Here is a 27,142-nt window from a genome sequence, read left to right as displayed (position 1 = left end):
AATATATGAATTTGGTGAATATGACACTTTTCTTTCTCTCTTTGACCTCCTAGCAATGGTATCTCTTGGTCAAGGTTATGGACATTTTATTCATTTTGGAACTATGCCCAGAGGTTGTCAAATTGTATAATTGCTTTGATCCAGTAGTCTCACTATTAGGTCTGCATCTCAAAGAGATAATAAAAAGGAAAAAAGGACCTACATATGCAAAAATGTTTCTAACAGCTCTTTTTTTTTTTTTTTAAACAACAACCTGGAATTAAAACGGAGGAGATGCCCATCAATCTTGGTATGTTAAGGCAATTGAGTATTATTGTTCTGTAAGAAATGATGACTTTTATTGGTCCAATTCACACTTACATGTGATTTAGTACCTCTGGATTTTATTTTTCTCAAAGGCAAAGTGAGAGCTTCCTCCAAAGTGTTTTCCAAATCTTCCTCAGATCTATATTGTCAAGGAACTTACAATCTCATTTTAGAAGCAAAACATTTATATATGAGTTACTTACAAAACAAACAACAACAACAACAACAACAAAAAATTATATAGTAAATTCCCAATCCCAAATCTTTGTTGAATAGACCATAGTTCCTATAGGAATTCTGGGAAAGTTGATATGAGTTGAGTGGAGAGAGAACTGGAAAGTGTTGATGGAAGAAGTGGGACTTTAGCTAGTCTCTCCCTTTCTATTTTTCTTTGAAGATTCTTCAGACAGCTACATGGTGTAGTGGATAGAGCACTAGCCCTGAAGCCAGGAAGACCTAAGTTCAAATTTGGCCTCAGACACTTGACACTTCCTAGCTGTGTGACCTTGGGCAAGTCAACCCCAAATTGTCTCAGCAAAAAATATATATATATATATATATATATATATATATATATATCCATTATACTATATTCTCTCATATATTCATATAAATATTCTAATATGAATAATCAGAGGATAATATTGTACATATATATTTTAGTAATTGTTTTGAAAACTATTATGTGGTAATATGTAAATATGTGTATGTATATATACAGATATGTTTGTTTTTATATACATATGTGTGTATATATACATATACATATATACATATATATACTTTTTATAATTATTTTTGAGACTAGATCTCTCTATCATTTCTAAGCAGGAAATAAGAAAGCCACTGACAACTCAAATTTCATTACTGTTGGACATGGAAGGTTTGAACTACTTTCTTTTTTCACCTGATATTGTTTCCCTCTTTTTAGACTGGTGGTCTCTCATTCCTGGGGATTAGTGCCATTTTCATGTAGGTTCCTAATTGGTTTTAGCCTTAGTACAATTCATTAATCAAATAATTTACCAGTTTCAATCTCCTCAGCAGCCAGTTATAGTTCTCACTATTATTCTTGAAAAGGAGATATAGTTGCAACAGAACAAGGGATAGAAGACATTAAAAATAGAAAATAAACAATTTTGATGTTGAGTAGCAGAACCCACATCCAAAATCAGATGTTCTGATTCCAAATACATTTTTTCCCATTAAAAGTTAAAACACTAAGATACAGACAGATGCTATTATAACATTAACATGTTAGCATCTTGGTTTAGATACTACCTAATTGACTGAGTTTGGGCAAATCTTTTCTTCTATCTGAGGCTCAGTTGCCTTTTTATAAAGTAGGTATGATGGAATCCATACTATCAGTTTCATAGGGTTCTTATGGAATTTCACTTTGAAAAATATTAAACCTTTATAGATACTGGAGTTTTATTTCTCATCATCATAATTATTGACCCACTGAGTGCATCTTCTATTGTGTTTCTTCCATGCCCATGAGGTCCTGGGCTGGGCCTGTTCCTGGTACACAGGGTGGGGAATGTTAGGAAAAGACTAAATGATTCTAGGAATTGGACTGTGAAGTTGAATGCATCATTGTAATGACATCTTCCCAGGACTGAATATATTCAACAGTGACTTGTTCTGAGCTTCCTTGGAGTTTTATAGACTTTGGCAAACTTTTCTTTTTCATTGAGCAGTGACTTCATAGATATTTAAGAGGCTTCCTGGCTTCCCATGACAGTTATAATTATATTTCAAAGAGAACAGACCTACCCAGTTTTTAAACCATGTACAAAATATATTCCCTTTTTCTCATTAGTACTAGCTTGTCCTTGAAATTGACAACTTTCCCAGAGCTAAGAGAAATAGGGAGAAGTTGCCAGGAAGACAGTTTAATTTTGATACAAGGAAAATAATTTCTAGATACAGTAAAGTGGAAAGATCTAGATTGATACTTAAGTTTCTTGTACTATATTCATTTTTTTAAAAAAATTTTTATTTTAATAGCCTTTTATTTACAGGTTATATGTATGGGTAACTTTACAGCATTGACAATTGTCAAACCTCTTGTTCCAATTTTTCCCCTCCTTCCCCGCACCCCCTCCCCCAGATGGCAGGATGACCAGTAGATGTTAAATATATTAAAATATAAATTAGATACACAATAAGTATATATGACCAAACCATTATTTTGCTGTACAAAAAGAATCAGACTCTAAAAAGTATTGTACAATTAGCCTGTGAAGGAAATCCAAAATGCAGACAGGCAAAAATATAGGGATTAGGAAGTCAATGTAATGGTTCTTAGTCATCTCCCAGAATTCTTTCGCTGGTCATAGCTGGTTCAGTTCATTACTGCTCCATTGAAACTGATTTGTTTCATCTCATTGCTGAGGATGGCCAGGTCCATCAGAATTGGTCATCATATAGTATTGTTGTTGAAGTATATAATGATCTCCTGGCTCTGCTCGTTTCACTCAGCATCAGTTCATATAAGTCTCTCCAAGCCTTTCTGAAATCATGCTGTTGGTCATTTCTTACTGAACAATAATATTCCATAATATTAATATACCACAATTTATTCAGCCATTCTCCAATTGATGGGCATCCACTCAGTTTCCAGTTTCTGGCCACTACAAACAGGGCTGCCATATTCGTGCACATACAGATCCCTTTCCCTTCTTTATGTTCTCTTTGGGATATAAGCCCAGTAATAACACTGCTGGATCAAAGGATATGCACAGTTTGATAACTCTTTGAGCATAGTTCCAAATTGCTCTCCAGAATGGTTGGATGTATTCACAATTCCACCAACAATGTATTAGTGTCCCTGTTTTCCCACATCCCCTCCAACATTCTGCATTATCTTTCCCTGTCATTCTAGCCAATCTGACAGGTGTGCAATGGTATCTCAGAGTTGTCTTAATTTGCATTTCTCTGATTAATAATGACTTGGAGCATCTTTTTATATGGCTAGAAATAGTTTCAATTTCTTCATCTGAGAATTGTCTGTTCATATCTTTTGACCATTTATCAATTGGGGAATGGTTTGAATTCTTATAAATTAGAGTCAATTCTCTATATATTTTGGAAATGAGTCCTTTATCAGAACCTTTGACTGTAAAACTATTTTCCCAGTTTACTGCTTCCCTTCTAAACTTGTCTGCATTAGTTTTGTTTGTACAAAAACTTTTTAGTTTGATGTACTCAAAATTTCCTATTTTGTGATCAGTAATGATCTCTAGTTCTTTGGTCATAAATTCCTTCCTCTTCCAAAGGTCTGAGAGGTAAACTATCCTGTGTTCCTCTAATTTATTTATAATCTCATTCTTTATGCCTAGATCATGAATCCATTTTGACTTTATCTTGGTGTACGGTGTTAAGTGTGGATTGATACCTAGTTTCTGCCATACTAGTTTCCAATTTTCCCAGCAATTTTTGTCAAACTGTAAGTTCTAATCCCAAAAGCTGGGGTCTTTGGGTTTGTCAAACACTAGGTTGCTATAATTATTGACTGTTTTGTCCTTTGAACCTAACCTATTCCACTGATCAACTAATCTATTCCTTAGCCAATACCAAATGGTTTTAGTAACTGCTGCTCTATAATATAATTTTAGATCTGGTACAGCTAAGCCACCTTCATTTGATTTTTTCTTTCATTAATTCCCTTGAAATTCTTGAGCTTTTGTTTTTCCATATGAATTTTGTTGTTATTTTTTCTAGGTCATTAAAATAGTTTTTTTGGAGTCTGATTGGTATAGCACTAAACAAATAGATTAGTTTAAATAGTATTGTCATCTTTATTATATTTGCCCGCCCTATCAAGAGCATTTAAAATTTTTCCAATTGGTTAGATCAGACTTAATTTGTGTGAAAAGTGTTTTGTAGTTTTGCTCATACAGTTTCTGATTTTCTCTTGGCAGATAGATTCCTAAGTATTTTATACTATCAGGATTTATGTGGGTTTATTTTGTATCCTGCAACTTTGCTAAAAGGTATGGATTGTTTCTAATAACTTTTTAGTAGAATCTCTGGGTTCTCTAAGTATACCATCATATCATCAGCAAAGAGTGATAATTTGGTTTCCTCATTGCCTATTCTTATTCCTTTAATCTCTTTCTCAACTCTTATTGCCAAAGCTAATACAATATTAAATAGTAACAGTGATAGTGGCCTTGTTTCACTCCTGATGTTATTGGGAATGGTTGCAGCTTTTCCCCATTACATATGATGCTTACTGATGGTTTTAAATAGATGCTGCTGATTATTTTAAGGAAAAGTCCATTTATTCCTATACTCTCAAGTGTTTTTAATAGGAATGGATGTTGGATTTTATCAAATGCTTTTTCTGCATCTATTGAGATGATCATATGGTTTTTGTTAATTTGGTTATTAATATGGCTATTATATTGATAAATCCCTGCATTCCTGGTATAAATCCTACTTGATCATAGTGTATTATCCTGGGGATGATTTTCTGTAGTCTTTTTGCTAATATTTTATTCAAGATTTTAGCATCAATATTCATTAGGGAGATTGGTCTATAATTTTCTTTCTCTGTTCAACCTACCTGGTTTAGGTATCAGTACCATGTCTATGTTATAAAAGGAATTTGGTAGGACTTCTTCATTCCCTATTTTATCAAATAATTTATATAGTATTGGGACCAATTTTTCTTTAAATGTTTGGTAGAATTCACATGTAAATTCATCTGGTCCTGGGGATTTTTCTTAGGGAGTTGATTAATAGCTTGTTCTATTTCTTTTTCTGAAATGGGGCTATTCAAGCAATTTACTTACTCCTCTGTTAATCTGGGAAGTCTATATTTTTGGAGGTAGTCATCCATTTTGCTTAGGTTATCAAATTTATTGGCATAAAGTTGGGCAAAGTCACTCCTTATTATTTCTCTAATTTCCTCTTCATTGGTGGAAAGTCCTCCCTTTTCATTTTTAAGATTACTTAATTTGATTTTCCTCCCTCCTTTTTCTAATCAGATTTACCAAAGGCTTATCTGTTTTATTGGCTTTTTCATAGAACCAACTCTTAGTTTTATTAATTATTTCAATAGTTTTTTTTTTTACTTTCAACTATTAATTTCTCCTTTTAATTTTAGAATTTCAAATTTAGTATTTGATTGGGGGTTGTCTTTTTTTAGTTTTTTTTTAGTTGCAAGCCCAATTCATTGATCTTCTCTTTCTCTTTTTTATTCAAATAAGCCTCTAAGGATACAAAATTTCCTCTTATTACCACTTTGGCTGAATTCCACAAATTTTGATATGATACCTCATCATTGTCATTATCTTGAGTGAAATTATTAATTGTGTCTATAATTTGCTGTTTCACCCAATCATTCTTTAAGATGAGATTGTTTAGTTTCCAATTACTTTTTGGTCTATTTACACCTAACTTTTTGTTGAATGTAACTTTTATTGCATTGTGATCTGTAAAGAAAGCCTTTACTATTTCTGCCTTCCTGCATTTAATTTTGAGGTCTTTATGTCCTAATATATGGTCAATTTTTGTGTAAGTTCCATGAACTGCTGAGAAGAAAGTATACTCCTTTCTGTCACCATTCAGTTTTCTCCAGAGATCTATCATACCTAATTTTTCTAATATTCTATTTACCTCTTTAATTTCTTTCTTATTTGTTTTCTGGTTTGATTTATCTAATTCTGAGAGTGCAAGGTTGAGATCTCCCATTATTATAATTTTGCTGTCTATTTCTTCCTGCAACTCTCTTAACTTCTCCTTTAGGAAATTAGATGCTATACCACTTGGTGCATATATGTTTAATAATGATATTGCTTCATTGTCTATTGTACCCTTAAGCAAGATATAGTTTCCTTCCTTATCTCTTTTAATTAGATCAATCTTTGCTTTTACTTGATCTGAGATAAGGATGGCTACCCCTGCTTTTTTGACTTCACCTGAAGCATAATAGATTCTGCTCCAGCCTTTTACCTTTACTCTGTATATATCTCCCTGTTTTAAATGTGTTTCCTGTAAACAACAGATTGTAGGGTTCTGACACTTGATCCAGTCTGCTATCCACCTCCTCTTTATGGGAGAGTTCATCCCTTTCACATTTACGGTTAAAATAACCAATTCTGTATTTCCTGCCATCCTAATATCCCCAGATTATACTTTTCTTTTTCTTGCCCTCCTTCCCTTCTTCCCCAGTATTAAACTTATTGGTCCCACTAACATCACGCAGCTCTCCCTCTTTAGAATCCCTCCCTCCCCCACTTTAAATGTCTTCCCCTTTCTTGTACCCTTCCCTTATTACTCTTTTTCTTTTCCCTTTTCCTCTTCCCCTTTTTAATGAGGTAAGAGAGGATTTTCTCTAAAACAAGTATATCAATTATTTTCTCTTTGAGCCAACTCTGATGTGAGTAAGATTCACACAATTTTCCTTCCCCTCTCTAAGTTCCCTCAGATATGATTAGTTTCCTTTGCCTCTTCATGGGATGTGTTTCCCTCTTTTTATCCCCTTTCCTCCTTTTCTGCCATTATCCCTTTTCCATATCTACTTCCCTTTTTTATGTTATATCAGTAAAATCAAATTATACATGTAGTCTTTTTGTATATCCACAACACAAATACAGTTCTCAAGAGTTCCTTTTACCTTTTCTGCATCTCTTGAGTCCTATGGTTGGAGATCAAATTTTTTATTTAATTCTGGTTTTTTCCTTAGAAACAAATGGAATTCATTTGTTTCATTAAATGTCCATCTTCTTCCCTGGAAAAAAAAATGCTCAGCTTAGCTGGGTAGTTTATTCTTGGCCACATTCCAAGTTCTTTTGCCTTTTGGAATATCCGATTCCAGGCCCTTCAATCCTTTAATGTGGAGGCAGCCAGACCTTGGGTGATCCTTATTGTGGCGCCCCAATATTTAAATTGTTTTTTTCTGGTTGCTTGTAAAATTTTTTCCTTAATCTGATAGTTCTGAAATTTGGCCACAATATTCCTTGGATTTTTTATTTTAGGGTCTTTTCCAGAAGGTGTTTGATGAATTCTTTCAATGCCTATTTTACCTTCTGATTCTATTATCTCTGAACAGTTCTCTTTGATGATTTCTTGTAAAAAGTATCTAGGCTCTTTTTTTCATCATAATTTTTGGGAAGTCCAATAATCCTCAGATTATCTCTCCTAAATCTATTTTCCAGGTCTGTCATTTTTCCAAGTAGATATTTCATGGTTTTTTCCAGTTTATCTTTTTTTGGCTTTGCTTGACTGATTCTTGCTGTCTCAATGAATCATTAGTTTCTATTTGTTCAGTTCTGATTTTTAATGAATTATTTTCTTCATTAGCTTTTTTTTTTTTTTTTTTTTTACTTCTTTCTGTATATGTCCAATTGAGTTTTTAAATGAATTGTTTTGCTCTATGGAATTTTTTTCCCATTTCACAATTTTTTTTTTTTAGTGAATTATTTTCTTTTTCCAATTCACAGATCCTACTTTCTTGTGAGTTCTTTGTCTTTTCCAATTTACAAATCTTACTTTCCAGAGATTTTTTTACTTTTTCCAATTCATAAATTTTGTTTCCCTGCACTTCCTAGGAATTTTTTATCTTTTCCAATTCATATTTCAGGAAGTTGTTGCTCTCTTGCAAAGCTTCTCTTTCCTTTCCTCATTTTTCTTCTAACTCTCTTTTGAGACTTTTAATGGTCTCTTCTATGAGAGCATTAATGTAAAAGGGGACAGGTAACATTCCCCTTTGGGGTATTGCTATTAGTCTCTTTGGGGTTGCAGACTTGGTCTTTTTCTGTATAGAAGCTGTCGGTGGTCCTTTTCATTTTTTTATTCTTTTTTAAAGCCTTTAGATTATGTCTTCAGGGCAAGGGGGTTACCAGCTTCCTCAGCAAAGCAGGGAAAGAGGTAAACGGGCTTTCGGCTCTGAGGTATGGGAGTGCTCTGAGTGAAAGTTTCTCCTTTCTCCAATCTGAGGTGATTTAGCACTGGCTAGCTATCGAAGTGCCCATTTGAGCAGTGTGGTTTAGCAACTGCAATAAGGCTAGAGACTAAGTGGTGAAAGTGTCACTGCCCCAGGCCAGAGCTCCTCAAGGGACTGTGGGTATTAGCAGCTGACTGGCCAATAGCCCAGCTGGTACCGGAAGTCTCTGCCCGGAAGCAAATCGCTCTGTGAAAGCTCTATTGCCCTAAGCTGTGCGCCACAATATGCAGATTAGAGGCTGTCCTGCGCTGTGCCCCCCCATGCTGTGCAGGTTCTCAACTGCCCCACAGAAAAGCCCCGTACTGTGGGTTTGGGCTTCGAGCTTGTGCTGCGATCTGTGATCTCACTTCCAGTTTGGGACTCCACTGCTCTAGTCCTCTCCTTGCTTGCTCTGATCTTCTCCCTGGCCTGGAGGACAAACCTTTTCTGGCAAGACTCCAAATTATCTTAGGCTGGTGAGATGATGTACTTCTAATCTTTATGAGTTGTAGTAGTCAAGCCTATTTTTGAGGCTGAATATAATATTGATAACGAGGATAAGAGAGGAGCTTAGAAAGTCACGTGTGCCTTCTCCACCATTTTGGCTCCGCCTCTTGTATTATATTCAAATATCATGTTAGTCATGTACAACTGCATCATGAGTAAATCCCCTCTTTATGCATCAGTTTCTTATCTAAGCAAAGAGTAGAAATGCATATTTCACAGTTGTTTGGGAAACAAATGAAATAATTTCAATTTCCCTTAAAATCATAAAGTGATAAATCTAAGTCATTATTAATAATCAGCTGTTAATAGCAACTGGCAATAACTATTGTTAAGTTAAGGAACCTCTAAGGCCTGTTATTCAAACAGCTGAATAAGATGCCTTACAGCTAGAGGGTTCTCTTTCATTGTAGTTGCTCAAATAGAGAGTGAATAACCTCTTTTTAAGGATTCCTGATCCCAATAGGAATTAGATAACATGACCTCTGAGATATGTTTTAATTTTGGGAGACTAGTAATCTCTGGAACATCAATACATTGTTTGTATTCCAAGCATTCTGAAGAGCAATTTGGAATTCCATGTTCAGAGGCTATCAAACTATATATGCTTTGATCCAGCAGTCTCACTATTAGGACTGCATCTCAAAGAGATAATAAAAAGGAAAAAAAGGACCCACATGTGCAAAAATGTTTTCAGCAGCTCTTTTTTTTAGCGGCAAACTAGAATTAAAATGAGTAGATGCCTATCACTTTTGGTGATGAGCCAGCTGGTTTCAGAAAAGCCTGAAAAGATCTATATGAAATGGTGCTGAGTGAAGTGAGTAGAACCAGGAGATCACTATACATAGTAACAACAAAATTGTGTGATGATCAACTATGATGGACTTGGCACTTCTCAACTATATAGTTATTCAAGGCAATTTGAATAGAATTAGGATGGAAAGTGTCAATCACATCTGGAGAGATAACTATCTATGCTATGAATGAGATTCAAAGCATATTGTTTTCACTTTTTTGTTTGTTTCTCTTATTTTTGGTCTAATTTTTCTTGTACAACATGACAAATATGAAAATATGTTTTAAAAGATTGTGCATGTTTACCAAAAGGAGATTGCTTTCTGTCTTGCGAAGGGGGAAGGTAAGGGAGCAAGAAAAATTTTAAAATACAAAGTTTGGCAAAAATATATGTTGAAAACTATCCTTGCATGTATTAAAATATTTTTTTTAAAGAGAGGGACTAGGAATCTTTAGAAAATATCCACATTATACTAATGTGAGGCAAATATATTCTTAAATCTAAAGATTCATGAGAATTCAAAACATGCTTTGGATCTAAGTTGCCTTCCACCTCCTGCTCCTCTCCCCACATTATCTTTATACGATAATTTTCTTCATTAAAGAAATGGTCAAAAAAAAAAAAAAAGAAATGGTCATCATTTTAAATGTGAAATAAATGAATTGAAGGCAGCTTGATGAAGTGACTAGCAATTAGGAGATCAAAAGTCAAGTGCTTGGGCTTAAGTCTGCTCTGAATGCAACAGTTTTCTTGTTGGAATACTAGAGCTGTTGGAATACACAGGAGCCACCTGACAGTAATTGCATGGAGAAGCAATCCAGACCTGCAGAATGGATCTTCTCTTATGAGAGGAGATACAAGGAGACTGAGAGGCAGTTGCTGTTCTCTGACCTCCTGACTGAGAAGCCATCTGACAGACTATTGCATTGTCTGACCTCTCTCCTCTTCCCTCTGCCTTCAATTTATTTCATTCCCAGTCCACAACACCTGTGTCAGCAAAGGCGGTCCTGCAACTCCTTCAGATGCTATGATCTACAGCTGTGGACACTCTTGGAGAACTGGCCTGTCCCTTAACATTTTCCTATCTATAAAATGAGGGGACTTGATCGGATGATTTATAAAGTCACTTCCAAGCAAATTATTATAAATGAATGTAACAAATATTTTTGCTTTAAAAGAGATTATTAAAGGGATAATGTTGGAGAAACCAGGAATTGTTGTATGAAAGGGCACAGAGTAAAATGAGTAAAACAAATTGAATAATATATACAGTATTGACTGCCTTATAAATAAAAACAATTTTGAAGGACTTAATGCAAAAGATGATATTACAAACAAATTAGAAGAATAAAGGATAGTTTACTTCTCAGATCTTCGGAGAAAAAAAAATGGCCTAAGAAGAACTAGAGTATAGAATGAAATGCAAAATGGATAATTTTAATGATGTTAAATTAAAAATGTTTTCTTTCAAAAACCAATACAGACAGATTAGAAGAGAAGCAGAAAACTGGGGGAGGAGGGGGAGGGAGTCTTTATATCCAAGAGTTCTGATATAACTTCATTTCTAAAATATATAGAGAATTAACTCAACTTTATAATAATACACACCATTCTCCATTTGATAAATGTATATATGGTCAAAAAATATCTGAACAGACAACTTTCAGATGAAGAAATTAAAACCATTACTAGTCATTTGAAAAAATGCTCTCAATCACTATTGATGAGAGAAATGCAAATTAAGACAATGCTGAATACCAATATACACCTCTCAGATTGGCTAAGATGTCAGGAAAAGAAATGATGAATACTGGAGGAGATTTGGGAAAACTGTGATACTAATACATGTTGGTGGAGTTGTGAACTGAGCATTATGGAGAACAACATGGAACTATGCCCAAAGAGCTATCAAACTTTTTGATCCAGCAGTGTTTCTACACTCCTATATCCGAAAGAGATCATAAAAGGGGGGAAAGATCTCACATGTAAAAATGTTTGTAGCAGCCTTTTTTGTATTATCAAGGAATTTGAAACTGAGTGGATGCCTATCAGTTAGAGAATGGCTGAATAACTTATGGTATATGAATGTTATAGAGCATTATTGTTCTATAAGAAAAGATCAAAAGATGATTTCAGAAAGGCCAAGAGAGATTTACATGAACTGATGCTAAGTTAAGTGAATGGAACCAAAACAACATGTACACAGCAGCAACAAGACTATGTGATGATGAATTGATGGATGTGGCTCTTTTCAACAAAGTGATTAAAGCCAATTTTAATAGACTTTAATAGATGGAGAGAGCCATCTACATCAAGAAAGAGGACTGTTGGGACTGAATGTGGATCACAACATATTTTTTTTGCCTTTTTGTTGTTGTTTACTTGCTTTTTGTTTTGTTTTGTTTTATATGATTTTTTTGTGCAGAATGATAAATGTATAAATATGTATACAACAATTGTACGTGTTTAACATATATTGGATTATTTACTGTCTAGGGGAGGAAGTGGTGTGAAGGGAGGGAAAAAATAAGGTTTTGCAAGGTTGGATGTTGAAAACTCTCTTTGCATATGTTTATAAAATAAAAGGCTATTATTTTTAAAAAGATTTAAGAATGCTGTTCAATGCAATGGCCAATTATGGCTTCAGTGTGGGAAACTATGCCATCCATCTCCTGGCAGAAAAATGATGGATTCCAGATATAGGAGAAGAAAGAAGATTTCAGGCATAGGGAACAACCTGGGCAAAGATACAGAAATGGAATGGAACTCAGCGTTCTGGTAATTACAAGTCAGTAATTTGCCTAGAACATAGTGTTACTGAAAGGAGCATAAAAAAGGTAGAATTGTGGCTGAGTGTGAAGGATTTTACATCTCAAAGAGAAGAGTATGTACCAAAGAGGTAATAATAGTAAGCCTCTGAAACTTCTTGAATTGAGTAGTAATGTGACCTGGCCTCTTTATTAGAAATATCCATTTGGCAGCTGACCAGAAGCTGCATTGGAGGTAGAAGAGCATAGATTCTTGGATGTGATTGGTGTGGTACAAGTGGAAAGAATGGGATGGATGAGACAATATGAAAATCTCTGATTTTAAAGTCCAAATACCTGATTTTGAAACCTGGTTCTGCCACTCCCTGGGTGTGGATTTTTTTATCATTTACTTATACCTTTCTGAATCTCTATTTCCTTATCTATTTATCTGTTCTCCAAATTCTCTTATTTTATATATATGAAGAAGACACCCAAGAAGAAAAAGAAATACAATATTTGTTTTATATATGAAGTCACACAAAATATGTTTCCACATCAATATGTTGAAGGGAAAAAAGCAAGAAAACCAAATAAAGAGAAAAAATATGCTTCTATTGTTACTTAATTTTCATGAGTTCTTTATCTGAAGGTGGATAGCATTTTTCATTATGGATCCTTTGGAACTATTGATCATTGATAATCATCTGGCCATCTGGGATTCTTGAAAGGGAATTTTCCTCTTCAACATTAGAGAGCATTGGTTTCTCTAGAATATAGCCTATAGTTTCTCTAAAATATAGATTTAGTTTAATTTTTTATGAAGTCAGAGTTTAGTTTTACTCAGTGCTTCAATTTTTAAATTTACTTTTATTAATGACTTCTTTGATTTTTCAGGATTTTTATTTTCATGTTTATTGAACAGTTTAAATGTGTACATTTTATAAGATATTTTTAGTTGCATGCCCAAATTGCACATTTGCTTCCATTATATTTTCTTCTCTTTATCCTTCTCTGACTCTTTTTTATGAACTCATTTTTGCTGGACAGGTAGTTCTTAGTTGTAATCCCAACCCTTTTCTTTCCTGGAATATTATATTTCAAGTGTTTTCCTCCTTTAATATAGCAGCTGCTAATTCTTGTGAGATCCTGATTGTGACTCTAAAGTATTTGAATAATTTCTTTCTAGATACTTAAAACATTTTTTTCTTTGAACTGAGAACTCTGAAATTTTTATGTAACATTCCTGAGAATTTTCATTATTTTCTTCATTTTTTGTACTTTCTTTACCAAGTTATTAATTGTATTTTCACAATTCTCTGTCTTTGCTTTCATTTTTATCCACATATCTCCTCTAATACTTTATTTGATTTTGACAATAATTTTTAGCTCTTCCAGTAATTATTTTGCATTGTGTCCAGTTTATATTTTTCTTTGAGGCTTTGCTTATAGTTGTTCATGACTTTATTGTCTTCTGAATCTGTGTCTTAATCTTCCTTGTTATCATAGTAGCTTTTTAAATTCCCTGTCACTATGATCACTGTCTTTTTTTGCTTTTACTTGCTCATTTCTTCATTTGTTTCTTGATTTTAAACATTATGTTTAGTTGGACTCTATTTCTGACAATTAGGGGTAGGAGGAGTTATTGAGACTGTTTCAAATTTCAGGCTTTTACACACTACTATTTTTAGAGCTAGTTCTGAAGGTTTGGGAATTGTCTGTGCTTTCAAGATGATGTAATCTGGGGAGAATTTGGTCACTACTCTGGATCAAAACCATGGTCCTTATTCAAGAAGGGCCACATTATCCTGTGGGATTCCAACTAATATTGGTGTGCAGAGTTCCTATTCCCTTCAAAGAGAAGCAATACTGTTCTTCAAGGTCCTTCATCCTTTGTGGCCACAAGTGATATTGCCTATTAGGATTTCTGCTCCCTCTTAAGCAAAAAATGTTCCTTCCTTCTCTTGAATAATGATCAAGAATTGGGTACAGGCAATGAGGTTGTCACACAGTTGTCCTTCAGAGTTCCCACTTGCTCAACTATCTCCTTTGTACCTTTTGAACAATGACCCAGAAGTTGGTATAGGCAATGAGCGCCTAGTCAGCATCTGTTCTTGTAACCAGTAGTAGTGTAGAAGCCTTCTGTAATCTCTTTTTGGCTTGAGAGCTTATTAAATTGTTGCTATTTTTGTAACCACATGAATTTACTATTGTTGTTTCATTCTTGTGGGTTTGGGTTTCCCCTCTACCTCCATGTCACAAATCTTTCTTCCTAACTTCCTAAAATGTTTTGGTCTAAAAGAATGCCTCAGTCTGACCTTCTGTTGCATCTGCTACTCCAGAATTCAATTTGAGATATGATTTAAATTTTGAAGAGAGAGAACCCTGCTGAGTGCTTCTCTTCTCTGCTATTGCTGCCCTCTCCCATGGAGTTCAAAGTTTTCCCAGTCCTAATGGTTTGTATGTATATATATATATATATATTTTTTTTTTTTTTTGAGGGGGGAGATAAACCCTACATGAGGAATATGAAGACAGACTCAGATTTTGGCTATATTATTAATTATGTTTCCTTGGGCCAGTCATTTAAGCTCTCTTGGCCCCAAGAGATAGGGCTACTGGAAGATTTTTGAAGTCCTTTTAAATTTTAGATTCTAAGTCTTACTTGGATTTATTGATTGTGAGTGAAATAATTTGTTAAGATCAAAGTATTATGAAAAGTTTAACTGCTAAGAACTGCCAGTCATTTGAAGGACAGCATTAATGAGTTATGATGCATTTGTGAAAAATTAAGGTCATTACATCATATTTCAAAATTATCCTGGCTGCTTAAATTGAAAATACATTTTATAGTGCTTTTACATACCTCCTTTTATTTTCACTCTTCTGTCATATTTATAGAGCTGCTTATAGACTGCGGCTATTTTTTCTCTGAATTCACTTGTTTTTTAAATTAATTAATTATTATTTTTTTAAATTTTCAAAATATATGTATGGATAATTTGACAACATTGACCCTTGCATAGCCTTGTGTTTCAGATTTTCTCCTCCTTCCCCCCACCTCCTCCCTAGATGGCAAGAAATTCAATATATGTTAAACATGTTAAAAAATAAATACAATATATATAAAGATATTTATACAATTCTCTTGCTGAATAAGAGAAATCAGATTAAAAAAAGAAAGTAAATGAGTAGGAAAACAAAATGCAAGTGAACAACAACAAAAAGAGTGAAAATATTATATTGTGATCCACATTCAATTACTATAGTCCTCTCTTTGGATGTAGATAGCTTTTTTTCATCATAAGATCATTGGAACAGGAATCTTTTTATCTCATTGTTAGAAAGTCACGTTCATCAGAATTGATCATCATAATATTGATGTTGTTGTGTATAATGGTTTTGCTCCTGGTTTTGCTCATTTCATTTAGCATCAATTCATGTAAGTTACTCCAGGCCTCTCTAAAATAACGTCCTAATCATTTCTTATAGAATAATAATATTCCATAATATTCATATACCATAATTTATTCAGCCATTCTACAACTGATGAGCATCCATTCAGTTTCCAGTTTCTCGCCACTACGAAAAGGGCTGCCATAAACATTTTTTGCACATGTGGGTACCTTTCCTTCTTTTAAGATTTCTTTGGGATATAGGCCCAATATAAACCTTATTGCATCAAAGGTTATGCACACAGTTTGATAACTTTTTGAGCATAGTTTCAAATTTCTCTCCAGAATGGCTGAATCCCCTCTAACATTCATCCTTGTCTTTCCCTGTCATTTTAGCTAATCTGAGAGATGCGTAGTGTATCTCAAAGTTGTCTTAATTTGCATTTCTCTGATCAATAGTGATTTAGAGCACCTTCTCATATGATTAGAAATAGTTTTAATTTCTTCATCTGAAAATTGTCTGTTCATATTCTTTAACTATTTATCAATTGGAGAATGGCTTGGTGAATTCATTTCCTTATTGTTTTATTAGTTAGTAGAAAGAAAGTGATGTTATTACCCTCTTTGTTCTAGTTGACTGGAGAAAGGTCAGCTTTCACAGAATTCTTCTCACATGAAATCCAAAGAAGGTCCTATTCCTTGAGAAAAGAACAAAGATAATAGAGGGGACCATCTTTTTTTTTTTGAATAAAGATGAATATTTAATAATAAAAATAATGATTAGTATTTAAAATTTACAAGGTGTTTTGCAAACATTATATCATTTTATCCTATGAACAACAGAGGAAGATGAGGTGAACAACAGTTAACACCAGACTGGCAATGGGGACTCTCTCTCTCTCTCTCTCTCTCTCTCTCTCTCTCTCTCTCTCTCTCTCTTTTTCTCTCTCTCATTCTCTCTCTGTCTCTCTTTTTCTGTCATTAAGAATCTCTACTCAAAAAAATTAATGCATTTATAATGCAAAATAATTTCAAGATATAAAGCCACAATAATTGACAGAACCCATGCCAGGGTAATTTTTTACATTATCCCTTGCACTCACTTCTGTTCCAATTTTTCCCCTCCCTCCCTCCACCCCCTCCCCCAGATGGCAAGCAGTCCTATACATGTTAAATAGGTTACAGTATATCCTAGATACAATATATGTGTGCAGAACTGAACAGTTCTCTTGTTGCACAGGGACAATTGGATTCAGAAGGTAAAAATAACCCTGGGAAGAAAAACAAAAATGCAAGCAGTTTATATTCATTTCCCAGTGTTCTTTCTTTGGGTGTAGCTGCTTCTGTCCATCCTTGATCAATTGAAACTGAATATTTCCCCATATCTATAATATCTTGTCTAATCCCGCACCCTACAATATTATTAATTAAAATTCTACACATTTTTCACTTGGTATCTATGGACTTGGAATCAATAATTCTTGACACAAATCCTGGCCTTGCTTCTTAAAATTTGAATGACTTAGGCAATTCATGAAAGCCACTTCACTTTTTTGATACTCAGTTTCCTCACCTGTAAAATGAGTACTAGACAATCTACAAAGTCCATTACTACTCTAAAATCTATCATATGATCCTTTGACTTCCAAGTCCAGTGCCTTATCCACTATGCTATACTGATATTTCCCATCATTTGCTCCCATTCCCAAATTTTATCTAACCAGTATATCAGAAGGGCAATTAGACAATCTAATGTTTTTTTCCAGTGGTCTCCCCATGCTGTTTTAACATCAATAATAAAACATTAATTTCTGCCCTTGCCTGGAAATATTGAAACCTTTCCAAAGTTCAGGTCATTCTCCAGACTTGATTCATCAATCCCTTCATTTTTGTATTGTGAATCATTAGGACCAATGGTAATGGGTCTCAGCTGGTCATCTTCATGCAAAGATCAGCTAGAGCTTCCCCAGTGACTCACTCACTCGAAAGCAATGAAAGTCTGAGGAAATGAACTGGTCATTTAAAAAGTTTTGAAATTACTTGTCCCTTGAAGCCTATATCTTCCTAATGAAAGACACCTAATTATTATTATTAAAGATTCATAATTATTCTAATTTCTCCCAGTGATGTGGAACATAAAACCTTCCCCTAAATTCATGGCATACTTAAACCAATTTCTCTCTCTCTCTCTCTCTCTCTCTCTCTCTCTCTCTCTCTCTCTCTCTGTCTCTGTCTGTCTCTGTCTCTCTGTCTGTCTGTCTGTCTCTCTCTGTGTGTATGTGTGATGTGTGTGTGTTTATGTCTTAATGGACCAGAATTGTCAGTAATTGTGACAGTGGTAGCCAATTGTGAATTGGTAGTCAAATTAGCTATTGGAATCTTAGGCTAAACTAATGCAGGATTTAAAATCAGAATTAAAGAAGTTATCATCCCATTATCTTTTGTCTTGGTAAGCCCTCAGAAAATGGTGTTCAGTACTGGGCCAAAATTTTTAAAAGAGAAGGTTTCTGTGCCTTTGAGTGATGAGGATGACAGATTTAAGTTCCTTGAGGACATGAACATGGACTTTCTTTTGCCCTTTTTTGTCCTTTTGCCCAAGTGTATAGCACAATATCTGGTATATAATTAAGCCACTTAAAAATGTTTATTGACTAATTGATTTGAGATTCACTTCTGAATGATATCTTTGAACTATTTACTTTTCAATCAGGATGGTTTTAGGGATCACCTTTACCTTATCACTCCTAGTTCTGAACTCTGAGGAGAAGACAAACAAACCTAATTTCTCATCTATATGGTACTTCTTTAAAAATAATTAGCAAGCAAAACACATGCCTTGAAGTTTTCTCTTCTCCAGAGTTAATACTCTGATTTCCTTATATCTCATAAGTTTCTATTGCACTTAGCATCCTGGGTATCTTCCTCTGTAGCTATAATAACTTATAACTGTTTTCATAGGACACAAAGATACCAGATTTCTTTGCTTAGCTCATGTCTATATATGGTTAGTCAGGAGAGTTTTGAGAACCACCTCAATAATCAGTATTTGTATAACCAAGCAAATGTTATGTTTTTCAATATTACCCCACACTTTGTATCAATTACTACAATTTGGTAGCTTTTTCATGCAAACCAAGATTGATTTGATATACAATGCCAGCAAATTGAATGATATTTTTTTAATTATTCATTCCCTCTACCCAACTCCTGCTAGCATGAAGTAATAGAAAGAAGTTTAGGTTGAGCTTTTGAGTCTCAGTTTAATTTAATATACTATCTTGGGCAAAATGATTTAAAAAGGAAATGAATGACTCAATGATTGTGATAGATGGATTCTAAAGTGCCATCATATAATTTATGTTTTGAAATCTTTTCTAGTTTTGACATTCTGTGAAGAAAGATAATGAGTCATAATATTGGGGAAATTATTTCATATTCCTTTGTGCTCTGAAGAATTTCCTCCATACCAGAAACCTGAAACTGAGGCAAGTAGGGGCTTCCAGTCTTAAACAACCCAGACAATAATAAAGGGGGAAAACTCGCAAGCTATGAATTATTATTGGTTTCATTCCGTCTATCCCCTTGATAGAGATTATTTTCACAAGCTTTATCTGCTGCTGTTTCTATAAGTATCAGTGTGTTTGTATGAGTTTCTGTGTGTACACGTGTGTGTGTGTGTGTGTGTGTGTGTGTGTGTGTGTATACTTGTATTGGGGGAAGAAGAAAATGTTGGTGGCATAGATTGCTCCATAATCTATAGTGGAACCACATGGGATTAAGGTTGGCAATTTGGATCTGTTGTCATTGAAAGGACTCTGGACTTGGAGTGACAATTACTGGTTTTCTACTTAATCTATTGTATTTGGAATAAGTCATTACCTTTCTCATGGCTTTCTCCCCTTTTTATAAAATGACAGGGAATGTAGTAGAAAGACTACTGGTTTTAGAATCTGAGAATGATTTGGATTCATACTTCATCTTTATCACTATCTAGTTATATGATCTTAGGTGAATTTCCTAAGCCTTAGCTTCTTCATCTCATTGTATGAGAATAATAAGACTTGCATTACCTCCATCAAAGGATTTTTGTAAGGGAAGTGTTTTATGATACTATGTGTTACTATATAAATTATACTATTATAATTAACAATCAAAACACATTCCATAAACACTATGATTTTATGGGTAGTACAAAGCTCTATATTGCTAAAAAAAATTAAAATAGTAAATATTAAGTTTTCCAAGAAAAATTACATATTTTGATTTTAGGTGCTTTAAATACATCTCTTTGTCTTGCCATCTCTTTCTCTTTGCCTTTATTTTTGTTTCCTTTCTCCTTTCTTTCCAGATTTCCTTTAGTTTTCTCCCTCCCTTCCTCCCTCCTGTCCTCCTTTCCTTCCTTCCTTCTTTCCTTCTTTATTTCCATTCTTCCTTTTTTCCTTCTTTTTCTTCTTTCTTTTGTCCATTTATCCATTTTTCTATTCACTTATTTATTCATAAATTAATTTATTGTTGCAAACATTTGTTGTCTCTTCTTCCAATGAATAATTTAATTAAAGAAAGAAATTGCTCCCAACAAATATGCATACAAATTGTCCATGTCCAAAAAATTATGCAATATTTTGGATTTTAAGTCCATGAACACATATCAGGTGGTAGACAGCATGCTTCATGTTCAGTCCATTAAGACATAAACACATGCACTCACACATCAATTGTATTGAATATTGCTCATATCAGAGTTCTAAAGTAAGTCAAAATTATATTATTTTTCATGTTGTCATTTAAATTGTTCTAGTTCTACTAACTTCATGTTTCACCGGTTCACTGAGGTTTTTCAGTTCCCTCTGAAAATATCCCTTTTGCAGCTACACCCAGAGAAAGAACACTGGGAAAAGAATATAAACTGCTTGCATTTTTGTTTTTCTTCCCGGGTTATTTATACTTTCTGAATTCAATTCTCCCTGTGCAACAAGAAAACTGTTCGGTTCTGCACACATATATTGTATCTAGGATATACTGTAACCCATTCAACATGTAAAGGACTGCTTGCCATCTGGGGGAAGGGGTGGAGGGAGGGAGGGGAAGAATTGGAACAGAAGTGAATGCAAGGGATAATGCTGTAAAAAATTACCCTGGCATGCATTCTATCAATAAAAAGTTATTTAAAAAAAAAAGAAAACATCCCTTTTGTCTTTTCATATACTGCAACAATAATCCTTTGCATTCATTTACCATAGTTTATCTGTTCCTCCATAGGTAGACAACCCCTTTTATAAAAATTATTATAAAATAGGTAATATAAATATTTTATAGATTTTTTTATTTTTCACTTATTCCTTTGGGGTGTATGTTTGTCAGTAGCACTAGCTATTCAAAGAGTAAAACGGTTTGATGCCTTTTTTAGACTTTTTTCCAAATTTATTTAATTTGAAGTGCTAGATAGATAGATGATAGAAAGAAAAGAAAGAGAAAGAAAGGAAGAATTAGAAAGAATAAGAAAGAAAGAATAGAAAGAAAGAAAGAAAGAAAGAAAGAAAGAAAGAAAGAAGGCAGAAAAGGAAGGAAAGAAGAAAGAAAGAAAAGAAAAGTAAGGAAAGAAAGAAAGGAAGGAAGGAAGAAAGAAAGAGAAAGAAAGGAAGAAAGAAAGGAAGAAAGAAAGAAAGAAAAGAAGAAAGAAAGAAAGAAAGAAAGAAAGAAAGAAAAAGAAAAGTAAGGAAAGAAAGAAGGCAGAAAAGGAAGGAAAGAAAAAAGGAAGGAAGGAAGGAAGGAAATTTACTAGAAAGAAAAATTTATTAAGCACTTATTCTGCTTAATGTTGTTATAAGCAATAAGGATATAAATAGAGCAAACAAGGTAGTCCTTGCACTCAAGGAATTGTAATAGAGAACAATACATAAAGGAATGCTTGAAAAGGATGGGATGACAGTGGAAAGTAATGCATGTAGTGGCATTCTGTGGAGATCACCAAGAAATAACACTGCAGCCTAATTCCAGAAACAATAAAATGAACATTCCTCTGTCAAAGACCCATGCTACAAGAATTGGATTCCAAAGGGTCATGGCTACAGTATAGAAAGCATGGTGCAGTGCCGAACTAATCATCTTAAAAAAGGTAACAATATATACATCTGAACATCAGGAAATCTGAATTCTATTTCTACCCTGCCACTATTTTTAGTACCTTAGATAAATCACTGTACCCCTGGGCCTTAGCTTCTCTGTCTATAAAATTAAGATTCATATTATATGTTCAATAATGTCCTTTCCAAGAATAGTCAACAAAACCACACAAACATGGTGATTGTTTCTAAATTCAAGAACTATCCTGGGCTCACCAAATTGCATCTTAGAGGTAAATTGGCCATATACCTGTTCCTCAGCAATCTGGTGCAATTCAATTCAGGAAAAAACCTACCTCCTTTTACCTTATCTCCAACATATCTCTGTGTGACAGCAACACACAAAATTTAATACTCATCATGATAACCCAGAATTAATGCTAAAAAGATTAAATCATGATCAGTAGCCCACATCTCCAAAGGAAGAAGATGTAATGTAGCTGAAAAAATTTTTTCTCCAAAATGGCTTAAACTTAAAAACTGGCAGATAAATGGGTCAGTTTAATTTCATGGAAAATATGCTGACCATATGACAGGTTTATGCTTCTGTTACAGACTTCTTTCTGTTATAGTTTGCTTGGCGAACTGCAATGAATTTTGAAAAGCCCAAAGTATTCTGCATCAGAAAATGTAACTTTCACTGTGGCCATATGTAAAATGAAAAGTTGGACTAGATTACTCAAAGGTTTCTTCCAATCTGACATTCTATGTTTTGTTTTTTGAGGTTTACCCTCAGCTTTGACATTCCATGTTCTAGAGTCTAGGATCCCATCCAGTTAAAAAAACAAACAAACAAACAAACCAACCAGGCTTTCCATGAAGTTTATTCCTATCAGCCTTATTCTAATGCTGTCATCTAGTGGCGAAAGTATAGGTTTACAGCTGCCAAAAAACTGACCAGAAAAACTTGTGCTACTGAAGAATATTAGAGCTAGAAGGAACCTCAAAGATTATCTATTTCTGTGTTCTCATTTTATAGATGAGGAAACTGAGGATCTAGAGAAGATATGACAGTAATCCAAGATCACACACTTAACAAGTGGAAAAGTCCAGAATTCATATCACATGTCCTAAATCCAAATCAACTCTTCTTTCTAAAATGCTATACTTTTCACTCATCTTAAACAATGAATTATTTGGATAATTCAAACTAAAATATTCATTTCAGAGAAGCCTCTTTATTTTTTTAAACCAAAAGTAAAGGTTTCATTGAACTTAATTATGCATGTCTGACTAATTCCATAAACTGGCATAAACTCAGCCAATAAGTAGAAAGCTTTGGACTTTGGTATTGCTGGATTCAGATGACAGACCACATGGACTAATAGTTATCTCCACAGTCTAATCTTTTGTTGTGGCTGAAGACTAAATGCTTTCATGTAATTAAAAGTAAAAACTAAACAAAACACTGGATTGGGACTTGGGGGACTAGGTTCTTCTAGATCAGTGTCTGATTCTTATATACTGTATGATCTAGGTCCAATTCCTTCACTTCTTGGAATAATTCACTTCTTATCTATGAAATCAGATCATTTAATTATTTGAGCTCTGAGGTCACTTCCAGCTGCGTCCTTATTTGAATATCATATCTGTGTATCTTTCTCTCTTTCACAGGAAAAGTAGTAGAAAGGTAATATTAAAGTGTCAGGGAAAATGCTGAAACTTGACTAGTGTTGTGTATGGACCATCCTCTAGTCTCTCCTCCACCATTGTCCAATTCTCTTTTGTTATTCCTTTTCTGCATTTACTTTTCTTCAAGGGATTACACCATAGATATACATCTACTTACCTTAGATTTGAGAAAAGGGTACAATCTAAACTAATATACATCTGTGTCCTCTGACATATTTTCTGTGAATAAAATAAATTATACAGAATCCAAGGTCTTGTTTGATTTTTCAGTATAATTTTAATACATAGAGGGAATTGCAATATGGCAAAAAGTGTTCTGAGATTGGCATCTGATGACCCGAGTTCAAATCACAAGTCTGCCACTAATCAGCTATGGGATCTGGTACAGGTTGGCTTCTTTTCCAAAATCTCATTTTCTCTATTTACTATTTAATAATATTATTATCAGTACTATTAAAGAGATGATTTGTAAGTCCTTGGGAAGCAAATTAGTCATCACTCCAAATCAATATAAGTTCATCAACAGTAAGTCACAAAATATTACGCTAATTTCCTTTCTTAACAGGATTATTACATTATAGATCAGGCAATATGATAGACAAAATATTTATTTTTCTAGGGCACTAGAAAAAGTCTTTAGTGATATCTATGTTTGTACACGAAGAGGCACGGGCTTCATGAGAGAACAGAGAGAACAACCAAAAAGTAGGTGAAGTAACCAATGGACCAAAAGAATGGAAATCATTAAATAAATATCAATATGTCTATACTGTTCTTATCAAGCTTCTCAGGTATTTGTCATTGGAAGTGTATTTAACATTTGATTCCAATGATCTAAATGAAGGCAGATGTCTTATATTCTGCTTATTAAACTGTAGTGAACAAAAAAGAAAGAAAGGATAGCTAACAAGAACAGCAGAATCAGGAATTTTAAAATAAGAGAACTTTGGAGATTTAAAAGCAGGACAAATATTATAAAGGAATATAAAAACTTGCACTTGTATTAAAAATCAATGGCAAAGATACAAGAGAAGTTTATAGAAGAGATGGGGGACTATGGATGTGAAACATCAAATATATAGATTTGCTTGACTTATTGGTTAGTTTTGCTAAACTCTTCCCTCCAATTTTATATCTTTAGAAGCTTATTTGAATAAAATAGAGAAAGAGAAGATCAATGAGTTGGGCTTGCAACTTAAAAAGATAGAAAAAGACCAAATTTAAAATTCCCAATCAAATACTAAACTTGGAATTCTAAAATTAAAAGGGAAAATTAATATTGCAAGGAAAAAAACTATCGAATTAATAAATAAAACTAAGAGTTGGTTTTATGAAAAAAACCCAACAAAATAGATAAACCTGTGGTAAATCTGATTAGAAACAGGAAAGAGAAAAATCAAATTGTTAAACTTCAAAATGAAAAGGGAGAACTTTCCAACAATGAAAAGGAAATCAAAGCAATAATGAATTACTTTGCCCAACTTTATGCCAATAAATTTGATAACCTAAGTGATATGGATGACTACCTCCAAAAATATAGGCTTCTCAGATTAACAGAGGAGGAAATAAATTGCTTAAATAGTCCCACTTCAGAAAAAGAAATAGAATAAGCTATTAATCAACTCCCTAAGAAAAAATCCCCAGGACTAGATGGATTTACATGTGAATTTTACCAAACACTTAAAGAACAAATAACCCCAATGCTATACAAACTATTTGAAAAAATAGGAACTGAAGGAGTCTTACCAAATTCCTTTTATGACACAGACATGGTACTGATACTTAAACCAGGTAAGTTGAAAACAGAGAGAGAAAATTATAGACCAATCTCCTTAATGAATATTGATGCTAAAATCTTAAATAAAATATTAGCAAAAATATTAGAGAAATAGTGCAGTAATGAATAGTACCAGCTACACCCAGTGAAAGTACTCTGGAAAATGAGTGTGAACCACCACATAGCATTTCCAATCCCTCTATTTTTGTACTTCTGCATTTTTGATTTCCTTCACAGGTAAAGTGTACATTATTTCAAAGTCCAATTCTTCTTGTGTAGCAAAATAACTATATGAACATGTATAAATATATTGTATTTGACATATATTTTAACATGTTTAACATGTATTGGTCTACCTGCCATATGGAGGAGGGGGTGGGAGGAAGAAGGGGAAAAATTGGAACAAAAGGTTTTGCAATTGTCAATGCTGAAAAATTACCCTTGCATATATCTTGTAAATACAAAGCTATAATAAAAAAAGGAAAAAAAAAAACTCTTCCCTCCATCTTTTTTCAAATTTAAAAAAATAATGAAAGAGGGATCTCTGGGTGGTAAGTGATATTATTAAAAATCAAAGAGATATAAAGTTATCAATAAAAATTTAAAAATATAACAAAGTAAATGAGAATGGACAGCAATAATAACTGCAAAATAAATGATTTAACAATAATCTGGCAGCAAAAATGTCTTATACTGCATAGTAAACAATTAGTACCCATTATATGCCAGTTATTGTGCTATGTGATAGATATTTTAAAAAACAAAGCTGCCCCAAAGGAACTTGCATTTTATGAAGAAAGACAATTTACATATATACAAGTATATGGACATAAATGAAAAAAATCCAAGATAATTTTGGTGGAGTGGAGTAGGAGCAGCCACTTAGAGAGATAATGCTTCAGCCAAAATTCAAAGACATAAAGATATGCTAAGAGATGGAGGTGAGAATAAGATGCTTCAAGTCATGGAGCACACCTATCTAGAGGCATACAGATGGTAAAGAGAATGTTCTTTGCATGTAACAGCAGGCATGTATGATAATTTGATTACAATCCAAAAAATTACAAGGGTATTAAATACATAAAAAGCCACAAAGTTATGTTAGTACTAGGTTATTAAGATTTTTAAATGAAAAAACTGAATGATAGTAATCAGAATGAGAAAGGTGATAATATTATTATGCTAGTCAGAACATATTTATTTTATTATGCTAAACTTTGGGCATCTCATTAATAGACATGTCTAATCTGGGCATGGTAGTACATTTCTACAATCTCTGATACTAGGGAGTTTGAGATTACTTTGCCTTCTTGTTTTAAAACTTCAAAGTGGGCAGCTAAGTGGTGCAGAGGATAGAGCAGTAGCCCTGAAGTCAGGAGGATCTGAGTTCAAATTTGGTCTCAAACACTTAATACTTTATGGCTGTGTGACCCTGGACAAATCACTTAGCCCCACTTGCCTCAGGGAAAAAAATTCAAAGCATTTTTCCTTAATTTTTTGTAATATTGCGTCCAAATGCTTTTTTTAATCACAACTTTCAGATAGTCTGATAATTCTTATATTGTCTCTCTCAGATCTGTTCTCTAGAACATTTTTTTTTAATAATTAGAGGTTTCAAATTCTCTTCTTTTTTTTTTTCCTAGTTGTATTACTTGATGTTCTGTAAGGAAATTTGATTCTTTTTGCTCAATTTTAGTTTTCAAAGAATTATTCTGTCCCTTCAGATTTGGGCTCCCCTTTTTATAATTGCTTAATTTTCTTTTCATAATTTTCTTTGATTGATTTTTCCCACTATTTTTCCTTAATCTTTTATTTAGTTGTTGAATTTGTTTTTAGTTTATTCCCAGATCTCTTTTTGGGATAGTGACTATCTGATGTTACTCTTTGGAGTAGGAATGACTCTTTTTATCTCCCCATTTTTCTT

Source organism: Antechinus flavipes, chromosome 2, assembly GCF_016432865.1.
Source record: "Antechinus flavipes isolate AdamAnt ecotype Samford, QLD, Australia chromosome 2, AdamAnt_v2, whole genome shotgun sequence".
In the NCBI taxonomy this organism is placed as follows: domain Eukaryota; kingdom Metazoa; phylum Chordata; class Mammalia; order Dasyuromorphia; family Dasyuridae; genus Antechinus; species Antechinus flavipes.
This window is presented reverse-complemented; position numbering follows the sequence as displayed.